A 19,401-nucleotide genomic window follows, 5' to 3' on the forward strand; every position below is an offset into this window, starting at 1 on the left:
TGGAACTATGCAGCTGTAGGCTTCAGTTTTACCAGTATACAGGTGTCTACAGTAGCAGAATTTTTTGAGGATAGTACTGTATATTAATTTACTTTCAGCAGTGAGGGACTTGTAGAGGAGGCATGACCTTAGTTATAGCTACAAAGGTTTATAGCCCCTGATAGTATCATCCAGTTGAGGGCACCAAGACCGCAGTCAGATCTATGCCCAGTGATCAAGTGGTACATTTTCAAAACATTCAGAAACTGTTCACATAAAACCCATTACTAGGTTTTATTTAACAGCCTCTAACCCCCATGCTCTCTCCTCCTCCGCCCCTGTGTTCCTCTAATGTCTTTTACAGCTCTTGCTGCACAGCATGAAGCCTTAGTGCTGTATTCATCAGTGACTCACGCCCTTGCTTAGGGGCCAATTTTCATAGAGGCTGTATGGCAAAATCTTGAAATGCACCTCTCCCATGCAGTGCACAAAATGATTTTTATATTCATTACTATTCTAAAAGGACTTGTTGCCCTTTGGAAATGTTCAGTCAGTAGTTCTATATGTGTGTGCATGCACAGAGCTTAGAGGCTCTATTTGAGTGCTCTAAAAATAAAAATGTATCATTGATACTAGTCAGTTGAAAGGTAACTACAGACCTGGTTAAGTTGAGTGGCAGCGGGCAAATGCAGAGGAGTTAGGACTGATCTGGTTTAAGTTAACAAATACCACAGGCTCTCAAGTGCTAAACTTATCAATAACCATTCTCACACTTGATAGTGATTAGGAGTCTTGTCAGAAGGTTTAGGAGGGGAGCCAAGGACTGACTATAGAAGACGGATCGGCTCTCTCACCTCTAGAAATTATTCCTCAAAGTCCAGGTTAAAGCACATTCCTGGAGCAATGAGGGGAAACTTACTTCTTTCATTAATAACAAGCAGTCCAGTAACAACTTAGGAACTAACAAATTTATTAGGTCATGAGCTTTTGGGGGTAAGACCCACTTCCTCAGATGATTGAAGTAGACACATAGAATCCAGGCTTACTATAGCAGGGAACAGGGAGTGGGAGAGAATGAGGAGGAGGAAAAAAGGTTACCTGTTGCTAGTAAGACCAGTGAATGAAGCAAATTTAGTAGGTTGTGACACATTCCTGTGAATATCAAAGTTGGGGCAATTGTCCTTTTAATGCAGTTGAAAGACAGCTGAAAACTCTGTTAAGGCCTCGTTTAAAAGTGCCAAATTTGCAAATGAATTCCAATTCAGATACCTCCCTCTGTAATCTTCTGGTAAAATTCTTTTGCAGAAGAATGAGTACTTTTAAATCCATTATTGACTGTCCAGGGAGGTTAAAGTGTTCCCCTATACGCTGATGTTTATTCCAATTCCTGTTGTCAGATTTCATGAAAAAAAACGTGTTCAAATTTATCCACTCATGCATCTAAGTCTTGCTAGTGACAGCAACACAAAAATGGTTAGCTACGTCTGTATTTCTGATAGACCACTTTTGGCAGGGATGGATTTCTATATTAAAGAATGGCAAACCATAGAAAAAATGTTACATACGCACAGGTGGCTGTCTTTCCCCAGAATTATGCTTACCAGTTTGCAGGAAGAGACAGCACTTGATTCTCTACTGCCTTGCACAATACATCGTGTGCACCTATACAGAGTGGGCCTGAATGACTAGATACTCCTCTGTAAACTGCAGTAATACAATGGTGGTTTCTGATTGAGTTGCATTTGACACCTTCTTTGCACTCGAATAAATGACAATGCAAGGTACAGTGACTGAAGAAATAGGCCTTGGTTGAGGTAAAGACTGATGCATCACTTTTATCCAGAGTAGCACAGGGTCTTCTTCTAATCATGTTCAGTAATTCCATTCATTCAAACATCTTTATTCATAGTATAGACAGATCTGTAGAGTGTTTTTGAGGTTCGTTAGCACTAATGTGGTGCCTTCCAATAAAGAATCTCAAAGCACTTCCTAATCATTAATTGGTTAAACTGCACAATCGTTTTTATAGGCAGAATACCTGATAATACCCTAAAAGTGAATCTAAGGATTAGGGCCAGTCCTAGCCAATTGGCATCTGCAGGCAAATTTTGGCGGCCCCTTGAAAATGGTGTCCCCCACAATAACCCTGAGCCCAGCACTCTGCCCTAGCTCCGCACCCAGCAGCCAGCCCAATCCTGGAGCATGCAGCATGGCGGGGGCTGCCCAGAAACGAAGTGCCTGCCTAGGAGTGCATGCAGCGCAGCAGGGGCTGGCCTGGGAGCGGAGTGCCCAGCCAGAAGAGCACAAGCAGCGTGGTGGGATGGGGCCCAGAGTGCAGGAAGCATGACAGGGTCTGGCCTGGAGCAGAGCACCTGCCTGGGAGCATGGGCAGGGTGGCAGAGGTTGCCCGGGACGCGGGCAGCATGGTTGCGGCCGGCCCAGGAGTGTAGTGCGCAGCTCAGGGGAGAGTGTTATTGCACTCATATTATACACTGAGAACAGAGGGGGTAAGTGACTCACCCAAGATCACACTGAAAGTCTGTGGCAGAGCAAGGAATTCACTCCCACTCCTCCAACTCCCAATTCAGTAGCTTAACCACGAAAACATCCTGCAAAAGAAAAGGGTGAAGGCTGCTTTTGTAAGATGGATGTATCTGGGTAACATAATTAGCTACCAGAAGGAGGAAGACCTAGATATTTTAGTCATTTTGAACAATAAACTTACACCTACAAGATGTACAACTTTAATACTGAATTATTGCAAATGGATATGCTGACAGTTAATGAAGGGGAGATATAGGGAAAGGTAGTAAGGAATCACACTGTATGATAGTTAGTTACGGTTGAATAATACATACTGTAATTTTGTGTGGTGAATAAAGCCTGTGCTATTACCAAGGTGGATTCTGAACTCTGCCAGGCTAGCAAATAGCAAATATGCATTCCTTGCATTTGACCCAGGAAGATTTAGTTTGCCCTTTTTGGCTCTCTTGCTGTTAACATTAAAGGAATTGACTGTGACTCTGCGGAGAGGTAGCTGCAACACGCCACCTAATACCAGGGCACATTTCCAGAGACTGTTATTGAGCCACTGCCACTCACCTGCTTCCCAGCGCAAGTTTGGCTTCCTCTTCTTATGTGCAAACTAGGAGACAAGAATTATCACTTGCTATTTACTTCGGGAAGCAATTTGTGCTCTATGTGTGAAACTAATTGCTGTTGTGTTCACAATGTAGCTGGTACCAAGTTATTTGATAACATAGTATGTCCATCCCATATGGAACAGAGATCACTGTAATGGGTTCCACAAGCCCCATACTGAGCATAGATGGAAGGAAGGAGAGAATTTCTTCTGTTACAAGCAAGCAGCTTGATCACAACCCCACACTGTTACCAGCACTGCCAATCACAGAGGCAGGCACCTTCAGCTTCAACTGGTAGAGGGAGAAAAGGCCTGTTATAAAGGGAAAAATACAGAAAAGGAAAGAGAGGCAGAAAGACCTAGGACAGAAAATGAGTGACAGCTCTACCTTATGCTGCTACCAAGAAAACAGCTGGGAGACTGAAACCAGAACTCAGTGATCTGGTTTGTGAGGCTTTTCGCCTTGTGTAAAATTCTGGCCTTGGCTTTACTCAACTGTGCCAGTTACGGTTAGAAAGAACAGTACACCATGCCCCAAAGGTCTGTGGCTTACATTCACATCATTGTCACAGCAGTCCTGAAGCTTTACTTTAGTTTCATTCAATACTTTCAAAAACAATTGTCACTGACTGCATGGCAATGCCCTGCCTCTCTGTTACCCACAAGGGGATGGCTGGCCATATTCTAGGAGGCTTGAGGAAAACGCAGTTCTCAGAAAGTCAGGAAGGTTCTCTGAAATTCTACAAAGGTCCACAACATCCTAGGAAGTTAGTCTATGTTTACACTATGCTCCTAACTCAAAATAAGATATGCAATTTGCAATTTGCAGATATGCAAATAGGGTATCCTGTTTTGAGTTCACTTTGAAATACCATGCTACTTAGAGGCATCCCTTACCCCTCCCACAACAAGGGTAGAGGGATGCCAAAATAGCGTACCTGGTATTTTGAAAAATATGTCGAAATATCGGGGGCATTTCCTAGACACTTAGTTACTATTTTAGGATACTTCGGTATTGTGTAATAGCTCCAAATATAAACATAGCCTAAGTGAAAAATAAGGCCATGTATGGAATACCTGAAACATTTTACTTCAAATATTCTATTTTTCCCTTTTCTCACTAGCAACAAAATCAGTACCCTGAGCCCGGTGCCACCCAAGCCCAGCACCCCAGGCAGTCACTGAGTCACTTGCCCCTAAATCCAGCCCCAATAGTATAAAAATGCCTCTGTTCGTCATTGTCTCTAGAGCATCATTCTCTAAAACTGTGGGTTAGGGCCCTAGATTGTGACTCCACTTTAGTGGGTTCACCAGGGCTGGTGTTAGACTTGCTGGAGCTCAGGGCTGAAGCCAAAGTGCAAGGCCCAGCAGCCCCAGGCTGAAGCTGAAATGTGGTAGAGTTCAGTCTTCTGCTTCAGCCCTGGGTGGTGGGGCTCTGGTTACAGCCTCCCTGTACCCTGCTGAAACCTTCAAGTTTTGGCTCTGGTCACTGCTCCTGGCTTTTCCTCCCTGGACCCCAAGCAGTAGTGCTTGGGTTTCACCTTTGGGCCCCTCCCCTCTGCCCATGATGATGGAGTTTGACCTTCAATTCTTTCCCCTGTGATTGTGTAATAATTTTTGTTATCAAGTGGGTTGCAGGGCAGTGAAGTTTGAGAACCCCTGCCTAGGGAACCTGTTCCACCCCTCAACCCACCAATCCTTTTTTAACTCAGTCTTTCTTGGTAAAAAATTGTAACCCATGATATTTAGAGGAGAAGAAACACACAGTATAAAGAAGGCCATTCTTGTCCTATCTCCCAGAACAAATGGCAAAGCAGGTGTTAATTGCAAAATATCTTTTCCCATTTAGGATTGTATCTCCTGTCTTTATACACAGTAGTAGTAGGCATCCTTCAGTCTGCATAGACTATGGATCGCGCCCTTTAAAGTTTCAATTGAGGACTTCATTTACAGTGTCTATTGTGACTATAAAGACTCACATGAGGGTGACAGACCTTGCTGCATCTCTTGCAGATGTAGTGGGTGTCTGGCGAGTCCTTATTGTGCTTTCTGTGCGCTCGTTTCTCCTCTGCTAGCTGTCTGATCTTCAACTCGCCCTTCTGAAGGCCCTTGTGTAACCCCTGCCTCCATCTGCTGTGGTCGTCTGCTAGTTCTTCCCAGTTGTCCAGCTCGATGTCTACCTCTCTGAGATCTCTCTTGCAGACATCTTTGTAATGCAACTGGGGGCGTCCGGGAGGTCTTTTGCCAGAGGCTAGCTCACCATACAGGATGTCTTTTGGAATCCTTCCATCATTCATCCTGTGGATGTGGCCAAGCCAGCGGAGCCGACGCTGCCTGAGGAGGGTGTGCATGGTTGGGATTCCAGCTTGCTCGAGGACAGCAGTGTTGGTAACTCTGTCCTTCCATGATATTCCAAGGATGCGCCTGAGGCAGCGCAAGTGGAAGACGTTTAGCCTCTTTTCCTGGCGGGCATACAGGGTCCAAGTCTCGCTGCCATAAAGAAGGGTGCTGAGGATGCAGGCTCTGTAGACTTGCATTTTGGTGTGAGTGTACAGCTTGTTGTTATTCCACACTCTCTTGCTGAGTCTGGACAGAGTTGTGGCCGCTTTTCCGATCCTCCTATTTAGCTCAGTGTCCAATGACAGGGTGTCAGTGATGGTGGACCCGAGGTAAACGAACTCATGGACATCAGCAGAGATGGTCTGTTCAAACTGCTCCACAAGATAGGCTGTCCTCCACGGTTACTCAAGATGATCCAGTCGTTCCACGAAAACATGAGAGGAACCATCCAATATGACGGCGCATTATCGGATGCTTTCAGAATCAGGAGTGGCGTCAAACAAGGATGCGTGCTTGCTCCGACATTGTTTGGGATCTTCTTCGCACTCCTCCTGAAGCATGCCTTTGGATCTTCAACAGAGGGCATCTTGCTGCACACAAGATCTGATGGGAAACTGTTTAACCTTGCAAGGCTGAAAGCTAAGTCTAAGGTGCGAGAAGTCCTCATCAGAAACATGCTGTTCGCAGACGATCCTGCTGTAGTGTCTCACACAGAAGACCAGCTTCAAAAACTGCTGGATTGGTTCTCCAAAGCGTGCAAGGACTTTGGGCTTACCATCAGCCTAAAGAAGACGAACGTACTCGGTCAGGATGTTGCTGAATCCCCATCAATCAGCATTGACTTTATACACAGAGTCACTGGGAAAATCAGTTGTAAAGACTGTTTCTGTTTTCAGTCCTCCTGAATCTTAGCCTGGAATGAGATGGGAATCATCAGGTGATCCATCTGTTGTCACCCATTCACAGTTTCTGGAAAAGAGAGGCTAAGGACAGGGATAATGCATGTGGGGAAATGAGGAGGGAACATGCGCTCAAATGCAATGGGCAGGAGGAACACAGGGCCAGCCAGCATGGCCAGAGGCTCTGAGCAGCCTGGGGACTAGCAGAGTAGCCTAGGCCCATAACAGGGATCCACCCTTCACTGTACTCATTGGCAGCAGCAGGGTAAGCAAAGCAACACAGCTCCAGCTCACTCTGCTCCTCCAGCCATGTCACTTGGGGAAGGGAGCAGGATACAGAGCATTATGGGAGGGGGAGAAGAGCAAACTGGGTCTGTATTGCTCCACTTCCCCCACCACTGCTGGTGAGTGTGGGGGCAGACCCATGCCGCCAGCTCTGGACCCCAGCCCCAATAGCCCCTCAAGCTGCATTGGTTCGGGGAAGAGGTAGGGTGGAGTTGGGGTGTGGACAGGTGGGGCCTACGGCAGAGGCAGATTGTTCTGGCCCTTCTGTGTGCTGGTGGCCTCCTCAGCATTTGCCCCTGGCTAGAGACACCATCCATGCTCATTGTGGCTAGGGGCCACTAATTGCCATTGATGGACCTATCTTCCATCAATTTATTTAGTTCAATATTTGAACCTTGTTATGGTCTTGGCCTTTACAACATCTGACTGATGATGCGCCCGTGTCTAGTTTTTGGAAATCACATTACTTTAATAGTATTCTCGATGCTTGTTTTGGCAGGGTCCCCATTAAATGGTCCAAGGTGCTTAGACAGTAGTTTGTTTCTCAACAGTTCTGTTTTTTTTTTTTTTTGAGAAGAGGACTTGGCTTTCTTCCCATTGTCTTGTGAGGAACTGGAGAAAGCCCTGTGTTGTCAAGGCAACAGCTTTTGCTTAGGCAGCAGCAGGAGAAAAAGAAGCAAGAACATCCTCCACAGAAGCAAGTCTTATGTCATATGATCATGTGGCCTGGTCTACTCAGTTTGACCAGGACCTATTTATGAATTAGTAATGGCAAAGATCATGCAAAGATTTGTTTAGCATAAGGGAATATTAATGCTTCTAAGCACCAGCTAAAGCATATACAGAGATTTCTCTGCAATATACTTGCTATGCTGTGTTAAGGTATCACATACCAGTAGAGAAATCCTGCCATAAATCAAATGCTTTTAGATAATTTTTATCACATAGCTTTGTTCTCTCGATGTGCTTTAAGCTTGGCAGCTTTATTGCTTTCCACAACTCCAGAAATGTTACCTGAATCTCAGTTTTTATATTGCTCCATGCACGTCCACTCAGTTACACACTTTCTCAGATTGGACAAACTTTTTAAAAAATGGGCCAGATCCTCAGCTGATATAAATCAGTATAGCTCCAGTTTAGTCTTTGGTGTTATGTTACTTTATGCCAGGTAAACATCAGTTTGGTATAGAAAATTTGCTTTTCAAACTCTTGCCAGGTCAAGATTACTAGAAATCCAAATTCTCTATTTAGCTATTTAATAGAGACAGCATATGCATACAACCCTGCAAAATAGCCCGCAGCAGCACTTGAAGGCAGTAGATCCTGGGAGTCTTCCTACATTTTCCAAAAAGACTTGCAATATTTCTGGAATCTCTTCTGTCTGCTCAGCCTATAACTTGAAAAAAGGTGTGCTTTTTATTATAATTGGATAAGTAAACATATGTTCTCTTCGGGATGTGATGAACCAGAATTCTCTCATTAGAAATCAACTGACAGTAGCTAGAGTTTGTTAATACACTCAGTTTTATATGCAGTGAGGTCAAAAGATTTAGAAATCAACCAACAGTAGCTAGAGTTTGTTAATACACTCAGTTTTATATGCAGTGAGGTCAAAAGATCATGAGAACTATGATTATAGGTATTGACTGGCAGTTTTGCACTCTTTCACTAAGATCCTCCATTACAGTCCTTGGCTATCATAAACTAGTAAGTCTTTGGCATCTTCAGGTGCTTGGCTTCTCATATTTACCAGCTTAATGTTTTATTACACATACAGCGGTATCACACAGCATATCAGGTACTATTCTTCAATGTTACATGACTTATTTCTTTCCTATCCACCTCTAATACCTCTGGGGCTATTCTTGCATTATAGCTATGTCTTTGACTAACTTAAATTGAAAGTCAGGTCATGCTCGTGAATGACCATCTACACAATGCTGCTATGTGTTTATTAATATTTAGTCAATCTAATTTTCCCCCTTCGTCTTTTTACTTCCTTTTCTTGGGAGTCTTCTCTTCAGTCCCATACGTGTAAACACCTACAAGATCAATAAAATAACTTTAATCCTGAAAGAATTCCACAACTGCCACAGAGCAGGATGCATACAGAGACACCGAGCCAAACTTAGTACTGTCCTGCATTTGTGTCATTATTGATGCCTGTGCAAAGTGGGTATAAAAGGCTACCAAGTTACAGTGATAACGCCACACACCCATTTTGCATAAAATTAATAAATAAAATAGAGGGTTATTGTGAATCAGGCCTTTTGAAATATATTTCATGGGAGGTATTGAGCATTTCTTGTAAGTTTTGAGTCTAGGAATCCAGATTAAAACATATAAAATCTCTTAACTGAGTACTGGCACCTCAGCAGCCCCAGCCATGGGATTGGCTGGGGTTGGGGGCAGGGAGCCAGCTGAGTCCTGGTTCCTCTATTTTTAATACAAAAAAGGCACTACTCTTAACAATGAAGATCTTGGAAGCTTGTCTCAATATGGGCAAATGGATAAAATGATCTCTTCCTAACATTTCATCAGAAATATCAGAAATTCTGTTCCTAGTCTCCTCCATGTAATGTGATACATTTGTATAAGACATAGAGGGAAAACAGTAAAACCTTTCAAATAGACTTGGTTTGTGAGGAGAGAGAATCTGCTCTCTAACTGTAATTCTATTCTCCATCTCCTGTCTCTCTCCATATTGATTTAGCCTCACTGCTCCTCCAATGTCTAATGCATTCCCAGCATTAAGGAGAGGGGCCGGGGCAGTTTGGTGAAAAATCAGGGTATACCTAGACTTGGGAATAAAAAATCAAATTTGTTAAAGTCCACTTTTTAACACTAGATATTATAAAGTTGAATTTGAATGTCATTGGGGCCTGCTATATTATTCTTAACATTTGCGAGCTGAGGGGGGAAAGTTTCATGCTTGTGAGAGTGCTGAGGGCAAAGATCTTAGCAAGAAATGATCAGCAATAGACCCCAAGGGAAAACAGGAAAGCCCAGAAAGAAGCACTGAAAGTCAGGGCTGCTTTGAAAACCAAGTTTGTGAATGACTGTGAAGGGTGTTAACTGGCACCCTTCCTAACCTATGCTGTCTCCTTACCCTTTATGAAACCCCCCTCCAACTGCATGACAACCATCACCACCCATCCAACCCCAGAGCATGTTAACTAATAAACAAAACTTTTTTTTTTTCAAACTATAATCTTTTAATTTAGGTGGCACTAATGGCAGAGTGGTGGCTATAGGAAAACATAAGGATAATAAGATCATGGTTCATTGTGGGTTAGCCTTCTGCTGGGGGCGTGACTTTGTGAGGACAGAGTGCAGAGCTCTCCATGACCTTCCCCTCCTTGTTCTGGAGGAATGACGAGGGGAGGGGAAAGAATGAGTGGCGGGGAGAGGTATAGAAGTAGGGGGCGTAGATTGGACAGGGAATGCAGAAACAGGAGCAGGAGAAGGGACTGATTGGGTTGAGGGAGGTCTAAAATGTTGGTGCCTGGAGTGGGTGGGAAATGCAGAGCCCCATCCAGAGGAGGAGAATGAATGGGATAAGGGTGGAATATATTGGTGGTGCCTGGAGTGGCCTTGGGATACAGGGACCCTAAAAGGGGAAAGTAATGTGTAAAGATAGTGTGACATATAATGGGGCATGTGTTGGAGTGGGAGTGCAGAGTTTGATGACTTTGTTTTCTCAACCACTGCTTCAATTAAGGCAGATGTTGCTGATTGTGATTTCTCAATCAGCTCAGTCTGCCTGTTCATTATGGACAGGAATGAAGCATGCATTTGTGCTTGACCGTGCATCACGGTTTTCCTTCAGTCAGCTCTCCTTTTTTCCTTTGTTAAAACATCAAAATAACTCTCCAGTATTTCATGTCAGGACTACCTCCTCCTCCATGTTTGGGGGAACCTCTTATGGACCGAACTGGGGCCTCTCTGTCATCTAGAAAGGTTGGGTCCTGATAAAATAAATGTAGAAATATTAATGGCACAGTCAGTAGCAACATTTTTATCTTTACTCAGAACAATGATCGTACTGACAGAATGAATGGCCCTCTGTCTCTGTGGAAGGACATAATTGCAACTGCAAAGTCACTCTGGTGACTCTTAAGACTGCAGAAAACATAATTCCAATCGTAACGATTTAAGTTCTTCTGCAGCTGAAGTTTACCATAAACACTATGGTAAGCTATCTTCAGCTCATGGGGAAAAAAAATTTGCTGCTTGTCCATGCCCAGCCTTTTTAAAGCAATGAATGGGGGGCACGTATCACGGTGGATGTTGGCCTGGCAGGTAGTGGGTGGCTGCATTGCGGCATTCTTAAAACAGCACTTGGATTTTAAAACACCTGCTCCAGGGGGTTTAAAAAATCATAAAAATTTGCTCCAGGCCTGCAAGTGAACCAGGGGAGGTTCTGGTTGTCCAATGGAGTGGGGGTGCGGGTGAGGGGTTGTCTGGAGAGTGTGCTGCTTAAAGCAGCACCTGGATTTTAAAGCAACCGATCCAAGAATTAAAAATCATGAAAAATTATTTCAGGCATACACATAACTGGGGGAGAGTCTGATTGCAGGCAGGCCCAGGGATGTTGGCGGGTGGGAGGTACCATGTGACTGATCGCCCGCTTGCATGGGGGTGGGGGTTGCCTGAAGCATGTGCTGCTTAAAGCAGCACCTGGATTTTAAAGCAGCTGCTCCAGGAGTTAAAAATCATTAAAAGTCACTCCAGGCACACACACAAACCAGAGGAGGGTTCAGTCGCCCCTTCCTGTTTCTTACTCAGGCTCCTAGCATTCATGTATAGGCAGTTAAATGGTATTTTCTCTTCATGTCCTTAGTTTTTTTTAACTTCTTTATCAATATCTTGGGGGGGATAATTTTTTGTTTGTTTTGTTTTTTTGTTTTGTTCCTTCCCTTCTTTTGAATTTGGAGATAGACACGCACACAAACTAGAAGGCATTTGATCACAATTTATAAAAAGACTAAGTCCTATAATGTACCCACTGTCAAACTTCCTGCAAATGCACATGCTACATCATCTAAATAACTGAAATTAAACAACAACAAATGGACAAGTGAGTAATAAGAGAAATAAAGGTTAGGAAATTTGAACCTAGCAACGGCATTTTGGTTCTATATCTATGGTGCAGTTTAGATGTACCTGTTTACTTTAGCTCATAATAAAATATAATGTATTGTTCACAGGTGCAAATAGCAATCCATCTGTTGGTTTTCCTTGTTTCACCTTTGTTCCAATGTGATAGAATTCTATTTCCCTTATCTGAGGTGCTCCTTTTCATGACAATAGTTTCAAATCCATTATTAAACAAATACAGAATGTTGAGGTTTTCAGGAAATCGTAAGAGAAGGATGTTGCTTTTTTCTCTAGCCTTAAACTGAATGGGATCTACACTTATATGCAAACAGAACCTGGTGATGCTTGTAGTATGTGTCTACAAACAGCTTTGCTTTGTAAAATTCTCATTTATTTCTGTTTTTCTTTGATGACAGTCTTGTTACTTCAAGCTACAGTGTGCTGGCCGCTAGAAAGCAGAATGCTGTCCCATGCTGCAGTGCATCCGTCAAAGTTGTTTATGAATTTATGTCAGTTTGCACAACCTGCTCAGGAATCAACACAGAACACATTAGAGCCCAGGCAAGTACTCCTGCTGCAGCAGCTGACCGAGCAAGTGAAGCCAGAAGTGAACTGAGTGATGGTAAGATTAATTTAAATAGAACTCTTCGCAAAGTAACCGTAGCTGCTTACACATAAGTATTTACTTGTATCAAGTGCGTAACTCTTCACTGTGGTTGGATTGCTCCTGGCATAGATTAGAGAAGAATAATGTCCTATGTATGTATACTTTTGTTCATTAGACCCTGAAAGTTCCTAAGTGCAAGGCAGTGTTACGGGAAGGGAGCTGGGATTTGTTCTTCACCAAAGACACAGAGCTCTACTGATGTCTCCATTGCCTACCCTTAATCAGCAGCCTTATTGCTGTTAACGGTCATTGGCATAAATTATATTAAGCATCACATTTTGCATGAGGTTTTTGCAAGCTTGGAGTCCTAGTTTTGTCTTGTTAGTTTAGTATTGACATTTAATTTAGCTTATTTAAGTGAAGATTGCTTAAAGAAGTCTTTCCCCAACTTTTTGCAGTTCTGCAATTAGTCAAACTGTTATTTTATTTCTCAGTGCTAATGGGTGATTAAATGATGTGTGTGTTTGTGGCAGGATGTCAGTGTGGTGTTTTATGTCTTTAATGCATCCAGTCTACTAATACCTCCTCATATTCTTCAGCAGACAAGACACATACTTTGATCATCTGACTTTAATAAACTGGTCTTCTTCTCATAGGATTCATGGTCTTGCTTCACAAATTCATTTTGGGTTTGTATGTCTTTGCAGTTTGTACTGAAAAGACATGAAGCAATCTGACTGGAGACTCAGGCAACGTGATTTCAATTCCTGACTCTGCCATAGACCTAACATGTGGCCTATGGCAAATCACTTAACTTCTGTTCACCATAATTTCCTATCTGTAAAACTGTGTTGTGTATTTAGATTATGAACTGTTCAGGCCTAGGATTGTCTCTTACCATGAATTGTACCGTGTTTAGTACAATGGGGACCCAATCTTGGTAGTACTGTGGCCACGCAGCTAGCTTTCACTAATCTACAGTGGTTTTGGTTTTTGTAATGTGAAGTTAGTTTTTACAATAACCTTGTTTTGACCTTGATATCAGTTTTTAACAGCAAATAATTTGGTGTCCAATTAATTCTTCTGTTAACTATTAAAATTCTCATGATTTAGTTTTTTTTATTTGTCTGAAACATAATGGTTAACAGTCTCAACTCTTAACTTCTTTCTTATCAAGAATACATGCTTTTCCTATGAGATGTATATATTAAAGTATTCTGGATGACATTTAAATGACTTTTGAATGAAGTCTGCAGTTCTTTTCATGCTCCTACTGGCATATGTTGCGTATCTCTGGTATCTCTATGCCTGCTGCAGTAGTAGTATGTTAAAGGAGTTTACCCTCTTGAATTTCGATACAGTATAACTTGCTTCTGAGAAAACTGAGCAGTGCAGCCACCATCTCAAGTGGTATTTTGCCAACTTCCCTTTTGGGCTGAGTGATTCATGCTCATTTCCCTCCATAGATCTGGCGTACATGTCAGATATGGTGAGACATTGTCTATATCTTAGCATTAGTCATATGACATTATCCCATGTTAGAAAAACTCTATAGCCTTGTCACATGATCAGGTGGTTCGATCAGTCTCCAAAGATTCTAACAACCATTGTTACAGTAACAACATTTAATTCCTTCTTATGCCTGCAGAGGAAAATATCAGTACTTAGTCTTTTTTTAAACAGGTGACCCAGCCCTGTAGTTCTGACTCTGATAAAATGCCCAGTAACAAAGAGTCTGATACCACTCCTATTGAAATAAATGGATCTATTTCCAGTAACTTCAGTGAATCAGACTTGGCCCTAAGTGAGGAGCTGTAGGCGTGGGTGCTTGTAGAATAAGGGTCTTGAATAATACTCAAAGGTGACAGTTTTGATATTCTTCATAATGCAAATAATTATGGCTTGAACTTCCATTCTAATACTGTATTTATATTATTGTATAATCAGCTTTCTCAAATTAGCTTAATAAAGAGAAGGTTGAAGGGTGACTTGATATTGGTAGGGTCCTACCAAAATCACAGCCATAAAAAACATCCTGGACTGCGAAGTCTTGTTTTGTCCTGTGAAATCTGGTCTTCTGTGTACTTTTACCTTATATGATACAGATTTCTTAGGGGACACCAGTGTTTCTCACACTGGGGATCTTGATCCCAAAGGGAACTGCAGAGGGGTCAAAAGGTTATATTAAGTGGAGGTTTTGTATTGCCACCTTTACCTCTGCTCTGCTGCCTTCAGAGCTGGGCAGCTGGAGAGCAGTGGCTGTTGGCCAGTTACCATGACATCCTTACTTCTGCTGTGTTGTCTTCAGAGCTGAGCCATTGGAGAGCAGTGACTGTTGGCTGCATGTACAGCTCTGAATGCAGTGCCCCACTGGCAGCAGGGCTGAAGGTTGGGAATACCATACCATGCCACCCTTACTTTTGCACGTCTATTGACAGACATCTCCTTCAGAGCTGGGCTCCTGACAAGCAGCCACTACTATCCAACTGCCTCTCTCTGAAGGCACCACTCCACCCAGCAGCATCACAGAAGTAAGGGTACCAATATTGCAAGCCCTCCCAATAACCTTGCAACCACCCACATCTCCTTTTTGGGTCAAGGACAATTACAACTATGTGAAAGTTCAGATTTAAATAATGAAATTTACAGTTTTTTATATCCTGTGACTGTGAAATTGACCCAAATATTATCTATATGGGGACCAAATATTTAATACAGGTTGCACCTCTTATAACTGGCAATCTCAAGTCCAGCAACCTCCCTCGTTCAACAGGACCAGGGATGCTCCAGGACCGAAGAGTCCAGGCAGGAGGGCAAGCTGGTGTCCCTCAGCAGCTTCACAGCATGCAGCAGCACAGGGCCATGTCTCAAAAAGCCAGTATCCCTCAGCAGCCCTGCGGGGTAGGTGCAGGAGGGTGTAGCTTGGGGCCAGTGTCCCCCATCAGCCCGATGGGCCAGCACAAAGCCCCACAAACAGGGATAGCATGGGCTGTGGACAGATTCTGGCCAGCCTCCCACAGCAGCTGGGTGAGCAGCCCAGTGTGTGGGTGGGGGCAAGGAAGGCAGAGTGTCTGCTTGAGGCTTGGCGGAACCCACACAGGGGACCTCCCCTGAACTGGCAAATTCTCCTGTTCAGGACTAGTCAGGTCCCAACCATGCCGGACCAGGGAGGTATAACCTGTAAGGGGCTCTTCAGGCTTGTAGATAAAAGGATAACTTGATCCAGTCTCTGGAAGTTGAGGCTAGACAAACTCAGACTGAAAATAAGTGAACACTGTTTAACAGTGAAAATAGTTCATCACTAGAACAATTTACTAAGTGTCATGGTAGATTCTCCATTATTGATAATTTTAAAATCAAGATTGCATGTTTTTTTTTTAAAAGGTCAGCACTAAGAATTACATTGAGGAAAGTCTATGTCTTGTTTTATATGGGAGGCCAGACTAGATGGCCACAGCAATCCCTTTGGGCCTTGAAAACTGTGAATAAATGTCCATCCAATTAATGCCTAATTTTTTGCAAACCTGTGACTGTTCTAGGGGCAGATACCATAGTTCTCATTCTGGCAAATGTCCCACTGACTTCAATGTGGAGCTTTATCTTCAAAGAGTTTCTTCTTCAGTAGGAAATTTTGTGTGAGTAAAGAGAGCAGGATCAACCCTGTATATTGTACAGACTTGAAATAAAAAATAAATGTGCTGTAAGAATGTGACAGTAGCTCTAATTCTGTTCACATTAATTTTAACTGTTGTTATTAATTAAACCTTGAAAATCAGGGATTTAATGGGAATTTTGACAGACCTTTAATTATAACATTTCAACAGTGTTAATACTGTAAGATGTCCTCTACTGGGTGCATAGGACGTGCTGTACTTCAGAGAGTGTAGGAAAAAGTCATGGGTTCTTACTTTGATTTTAAGGTACTTTTTACATTTTTGTCATGCTTTCCATATGTTAGTATTTCATTGCTGATTGTGGGGTGAGCTACATAAAGAGAATTATTTATTTAACCCTTTCTTCTATTCACAAATAATCAGTAATCAAAGTTAGATTTTTATTAATTGACTCATTATTCAAAATTAGTTGGTCAGTGTTTTATGAACGTGCATTTCAGCTTGTGGCTTGTGTAATGTATTTCAGCCAGTGCCTAAAACAGTGGGTTTCTGGTCCATGATTGGGACTCCTGCATGTTACTGCATTGCAAACAGATGAAATTTTACATTCGTATTTTACTGAGAAAATTCAGCACTGAATAGCAGACCAGCACAAAACTTACACACTACTTATGTCCCATGTATGGCTTCAAAATATGACGTGTGTGTGTGTGTGTGTGTGTAGTGACTTTTGTTGTGTAAGATTGTGGGATGTGCCTACAGAGATTCATCATGAGAGGAGGATCTGTGGACTGCAGACAATTAGCAGAAAACTGCAGATTCTAGGCTCTGGTTACTGTGGTCTATGATTTTTAACAAATTATTTATAAAAGCTTGCTGTAGTTTACTGAAAAAGACATTGTCTTCATCCCCTGTATGGGATGAATTTCAAACTTTGTCATTGCTGCTAGTTCTTGTGATTTTATTTCAAGTCTTGAGAGAGGTGGTATTCATTTAAGCCCATCTCAGCTCTTGAGATTCTCCCATAGTCATATGAATCTATCTTTCTTTAAAAAAAAATAATTTTTAGAGGTGGTGGAGGTGGAGAAAAGATGTAGCGTGTGACTCGAGTGCTGATTAAGCGCTTACATGTTTGAAGGTGAAAAAAAGAACCCCAAATTTAGTGTTTATTTTTAAAGAAAACCTAATGATTTCAAGCAATTTCATAATTTTGCCTGACTCATGATTTTTTTGAACGCTTGAGGATGGCACTAAAGCTTTTGTGTCATTGGCCAGCTAAGTCACATTGTACTATTTCTGCACTCTTGATTGGGCACCTGAAGCTTGAGAATATGAGATGGTAGTGAAGTGTGTTGTAAAGCTTTTACTGGCACGAGTTTGAGATATTGGTTTTACTCACAGAGATAAAGCCACTCCTGTGTTCTAAGGGTTGCCTAAAATTCTTGAAACTTTAATGACATGCTGCTGCATAAGAACTGGATATGCCTGTGGGGTGGATGAACCTAAGGCTGAGAAAGGTAAGACCCCAGCCCCACGCCACCCACCCAGAGCTCTGTGGGAGCTAAGGTCTCCCTCCCACACACTGTAGGGGCAAGCCAGTGCAGCCCCAGTGTTCCCTGGCTGAAACATGAGGGAGAGTGTGGGAGGTGTATGGCCTCATCCATACAAAGCATAAGGGAGAGCCGCACACAGCCGCAGCTTTCCATGGAGCATGGGAAGGGTGGCCCTCAACCTGGGAGGGCACACCCACCCCAGCCTCGCACCCCTCCTGGCCCCAGAGCACAGGTTGCACCTGGTCTCAACCTTCCCAGCCACAGGAGGGCTGGCAGAACAGCCCCCACCTGAAATCCTGACAGCCCCAAGAGCCTGGGAGAATTGTGGTGGAAGGGGATGGGGAAGGGCTGTCAGTTTGAGAAAATATTGCCTTCTTCTGCCTCTTATATCCGCTACCCATGTGTCTATGCCTATTATTTTACTGTAAAACTGTTCTAGAAACAAAACAAAAAGCAGTCAAGTAGCACTTTAAAGACTAGCAAAATAGTTTATTAGGTGAGCTTTCGTGGGACGGACCCACTTCTTCAGACCAGTCTGAAGAAGTGGGTCTGTCCCACGAAAGCTCACCTAATAAACCATTTTGCTAGTCTTTAAAGTGCTACTTGACTGCTTTTTGTTTTGATAGTGTATAGACTAGCACGGCTTCCTCTTTGTTACCGTTCTAGAAACAGTTCTACAAATGCAGGAAATGGCAGTGAAAAAGTAAGAGTGTTGTAAAATACTGTAAATTACATTTCTATTGCACTTTCTTTCAATAAATCTGAAAGCACTTTACAAGCAATGATTAAGATTTACAACATGCCTGAAAAGTGGTATTACTTATTCACACTTTACTGAAATGGAGAAGTTCTGCATCCCCCTGGCCACACATCCCAGAATGAGGTGTGGCGACATCCAGCACCGGCGCCCGTGGACAGCATCGCGACCCTCCCAAGCAGGAACGTATGCAGGGGCTGGACTGCAGCCAGCAGGCACCCCACAGATGTGGCCCCAGCAGCCACACGAGACTCCCTAGGAGGGTCAGGTGAGAGGATGACAAGTTGGGGGACATTTAGGGGGTTGGTGGGGTGGGGGCAGGCAGCAGCACGGACGGGTGGCCTCTCTCCCCTTTGTGTCTCCACAGCCTCATCCTCCAAGAGCCAGACCAGTCCTGTCCCAGTCACCAGCACACCAGCCCCACTATCCGATGGGGCCAGGGAACCCCCATCTCCGCTGCCCAGGCTGCTGCCCACCCAACCCGGAGGGCCCGCTGTCACCATTGCTTTGACCCAGAGGAGGCCGCAGTGGCTCACACACTGCTGCCATCTGGGAGCAGACGCCTGTCCCCCAGGAGTGGCTCCAGATGGAGCGGGAGGACGGGGCTGAGGCGGCTGTGGCCCTCCGGTGTCTTGGCCCACTGCTACCCCACCCTATGCCACCCCCTTCCACCTCTATCCCCACCCCTGCTTCCCCCGAACTCAACACCCTTATCCCAGCCACCCTCTCCCTGGCCACCTGCATCTCACTGGGCTGCTGGCTCATCACCAGTGCAGGCCAGGGGGAGCCTGTTCCCCCACCCCTCCCAGCACCCCGCCCTGCACTCCCTCAGCATCCCAGCCCCTGCCCAAGCCTACCTCCCTGTCGTCCCAGCTCCAGCAGGGTCCCTGCATCCAAGGTGGCAGGGGCCCCTGCATGCACTGAGGGTTCCACCCCTCCACCCCCATAGAGGACTAGACCTGCCTGTGCCTGTGGCCCCTTCTACAGGGGCATGCCCCACCCCTTTGTACATAGTTCTCCCGCATTCGTCCCCATATCTATCTCCCGTTTACAATGACCCCACACCATTTTTTGTTCATGTGCAGTTTATTTATGTGTGTTGGTTAAGTTATGTTCAGTAAACCA

General features: G+C 43.8%; 1 long non-coding RNA gene across 2 annotated transcripts in view; it reads left to right on the plus strand.

The window, feature by feature from the left end:
• The window catches only part of LOC142018704 (uncharacterized), an 88,571-nt gene that overhangs the window by 3,821 nt on the left and 65,349 nt on the right, over positions 1–19,401 (plus strand). Inside the window, exons 3-4 of one of the 2 annotated variants that reach the window (XR_012646893.1) lie at positions 12,162–12,367; positions 13,060–13,515. This is a non-coding gene — a long non-coding RNA (uncharacterized LOC142018704). Of the gene's footprint in view, positions 1–12,161; positions 12,368–13,059; positions 13,516–19,401 lie in introns of those variants that run through there. The other variant, XR_012646892.1, reaches the window with a different exon arrangement.

The sequence above is a fragment of the Carettochelys insculpta genome, chromosome 10, assembly GCF_033958435.1.
Source record: "Carettochelys insculpta isolate YL-2023 chromosome 10, ASM3395843v1, whole genome shotgun sequence".
Taxonomy (NCBI): Eukaryota; Metazoa; Chordata; order Testudines; family Carettochelyidae; genus Carettochelys; species Carettochelys insculpta.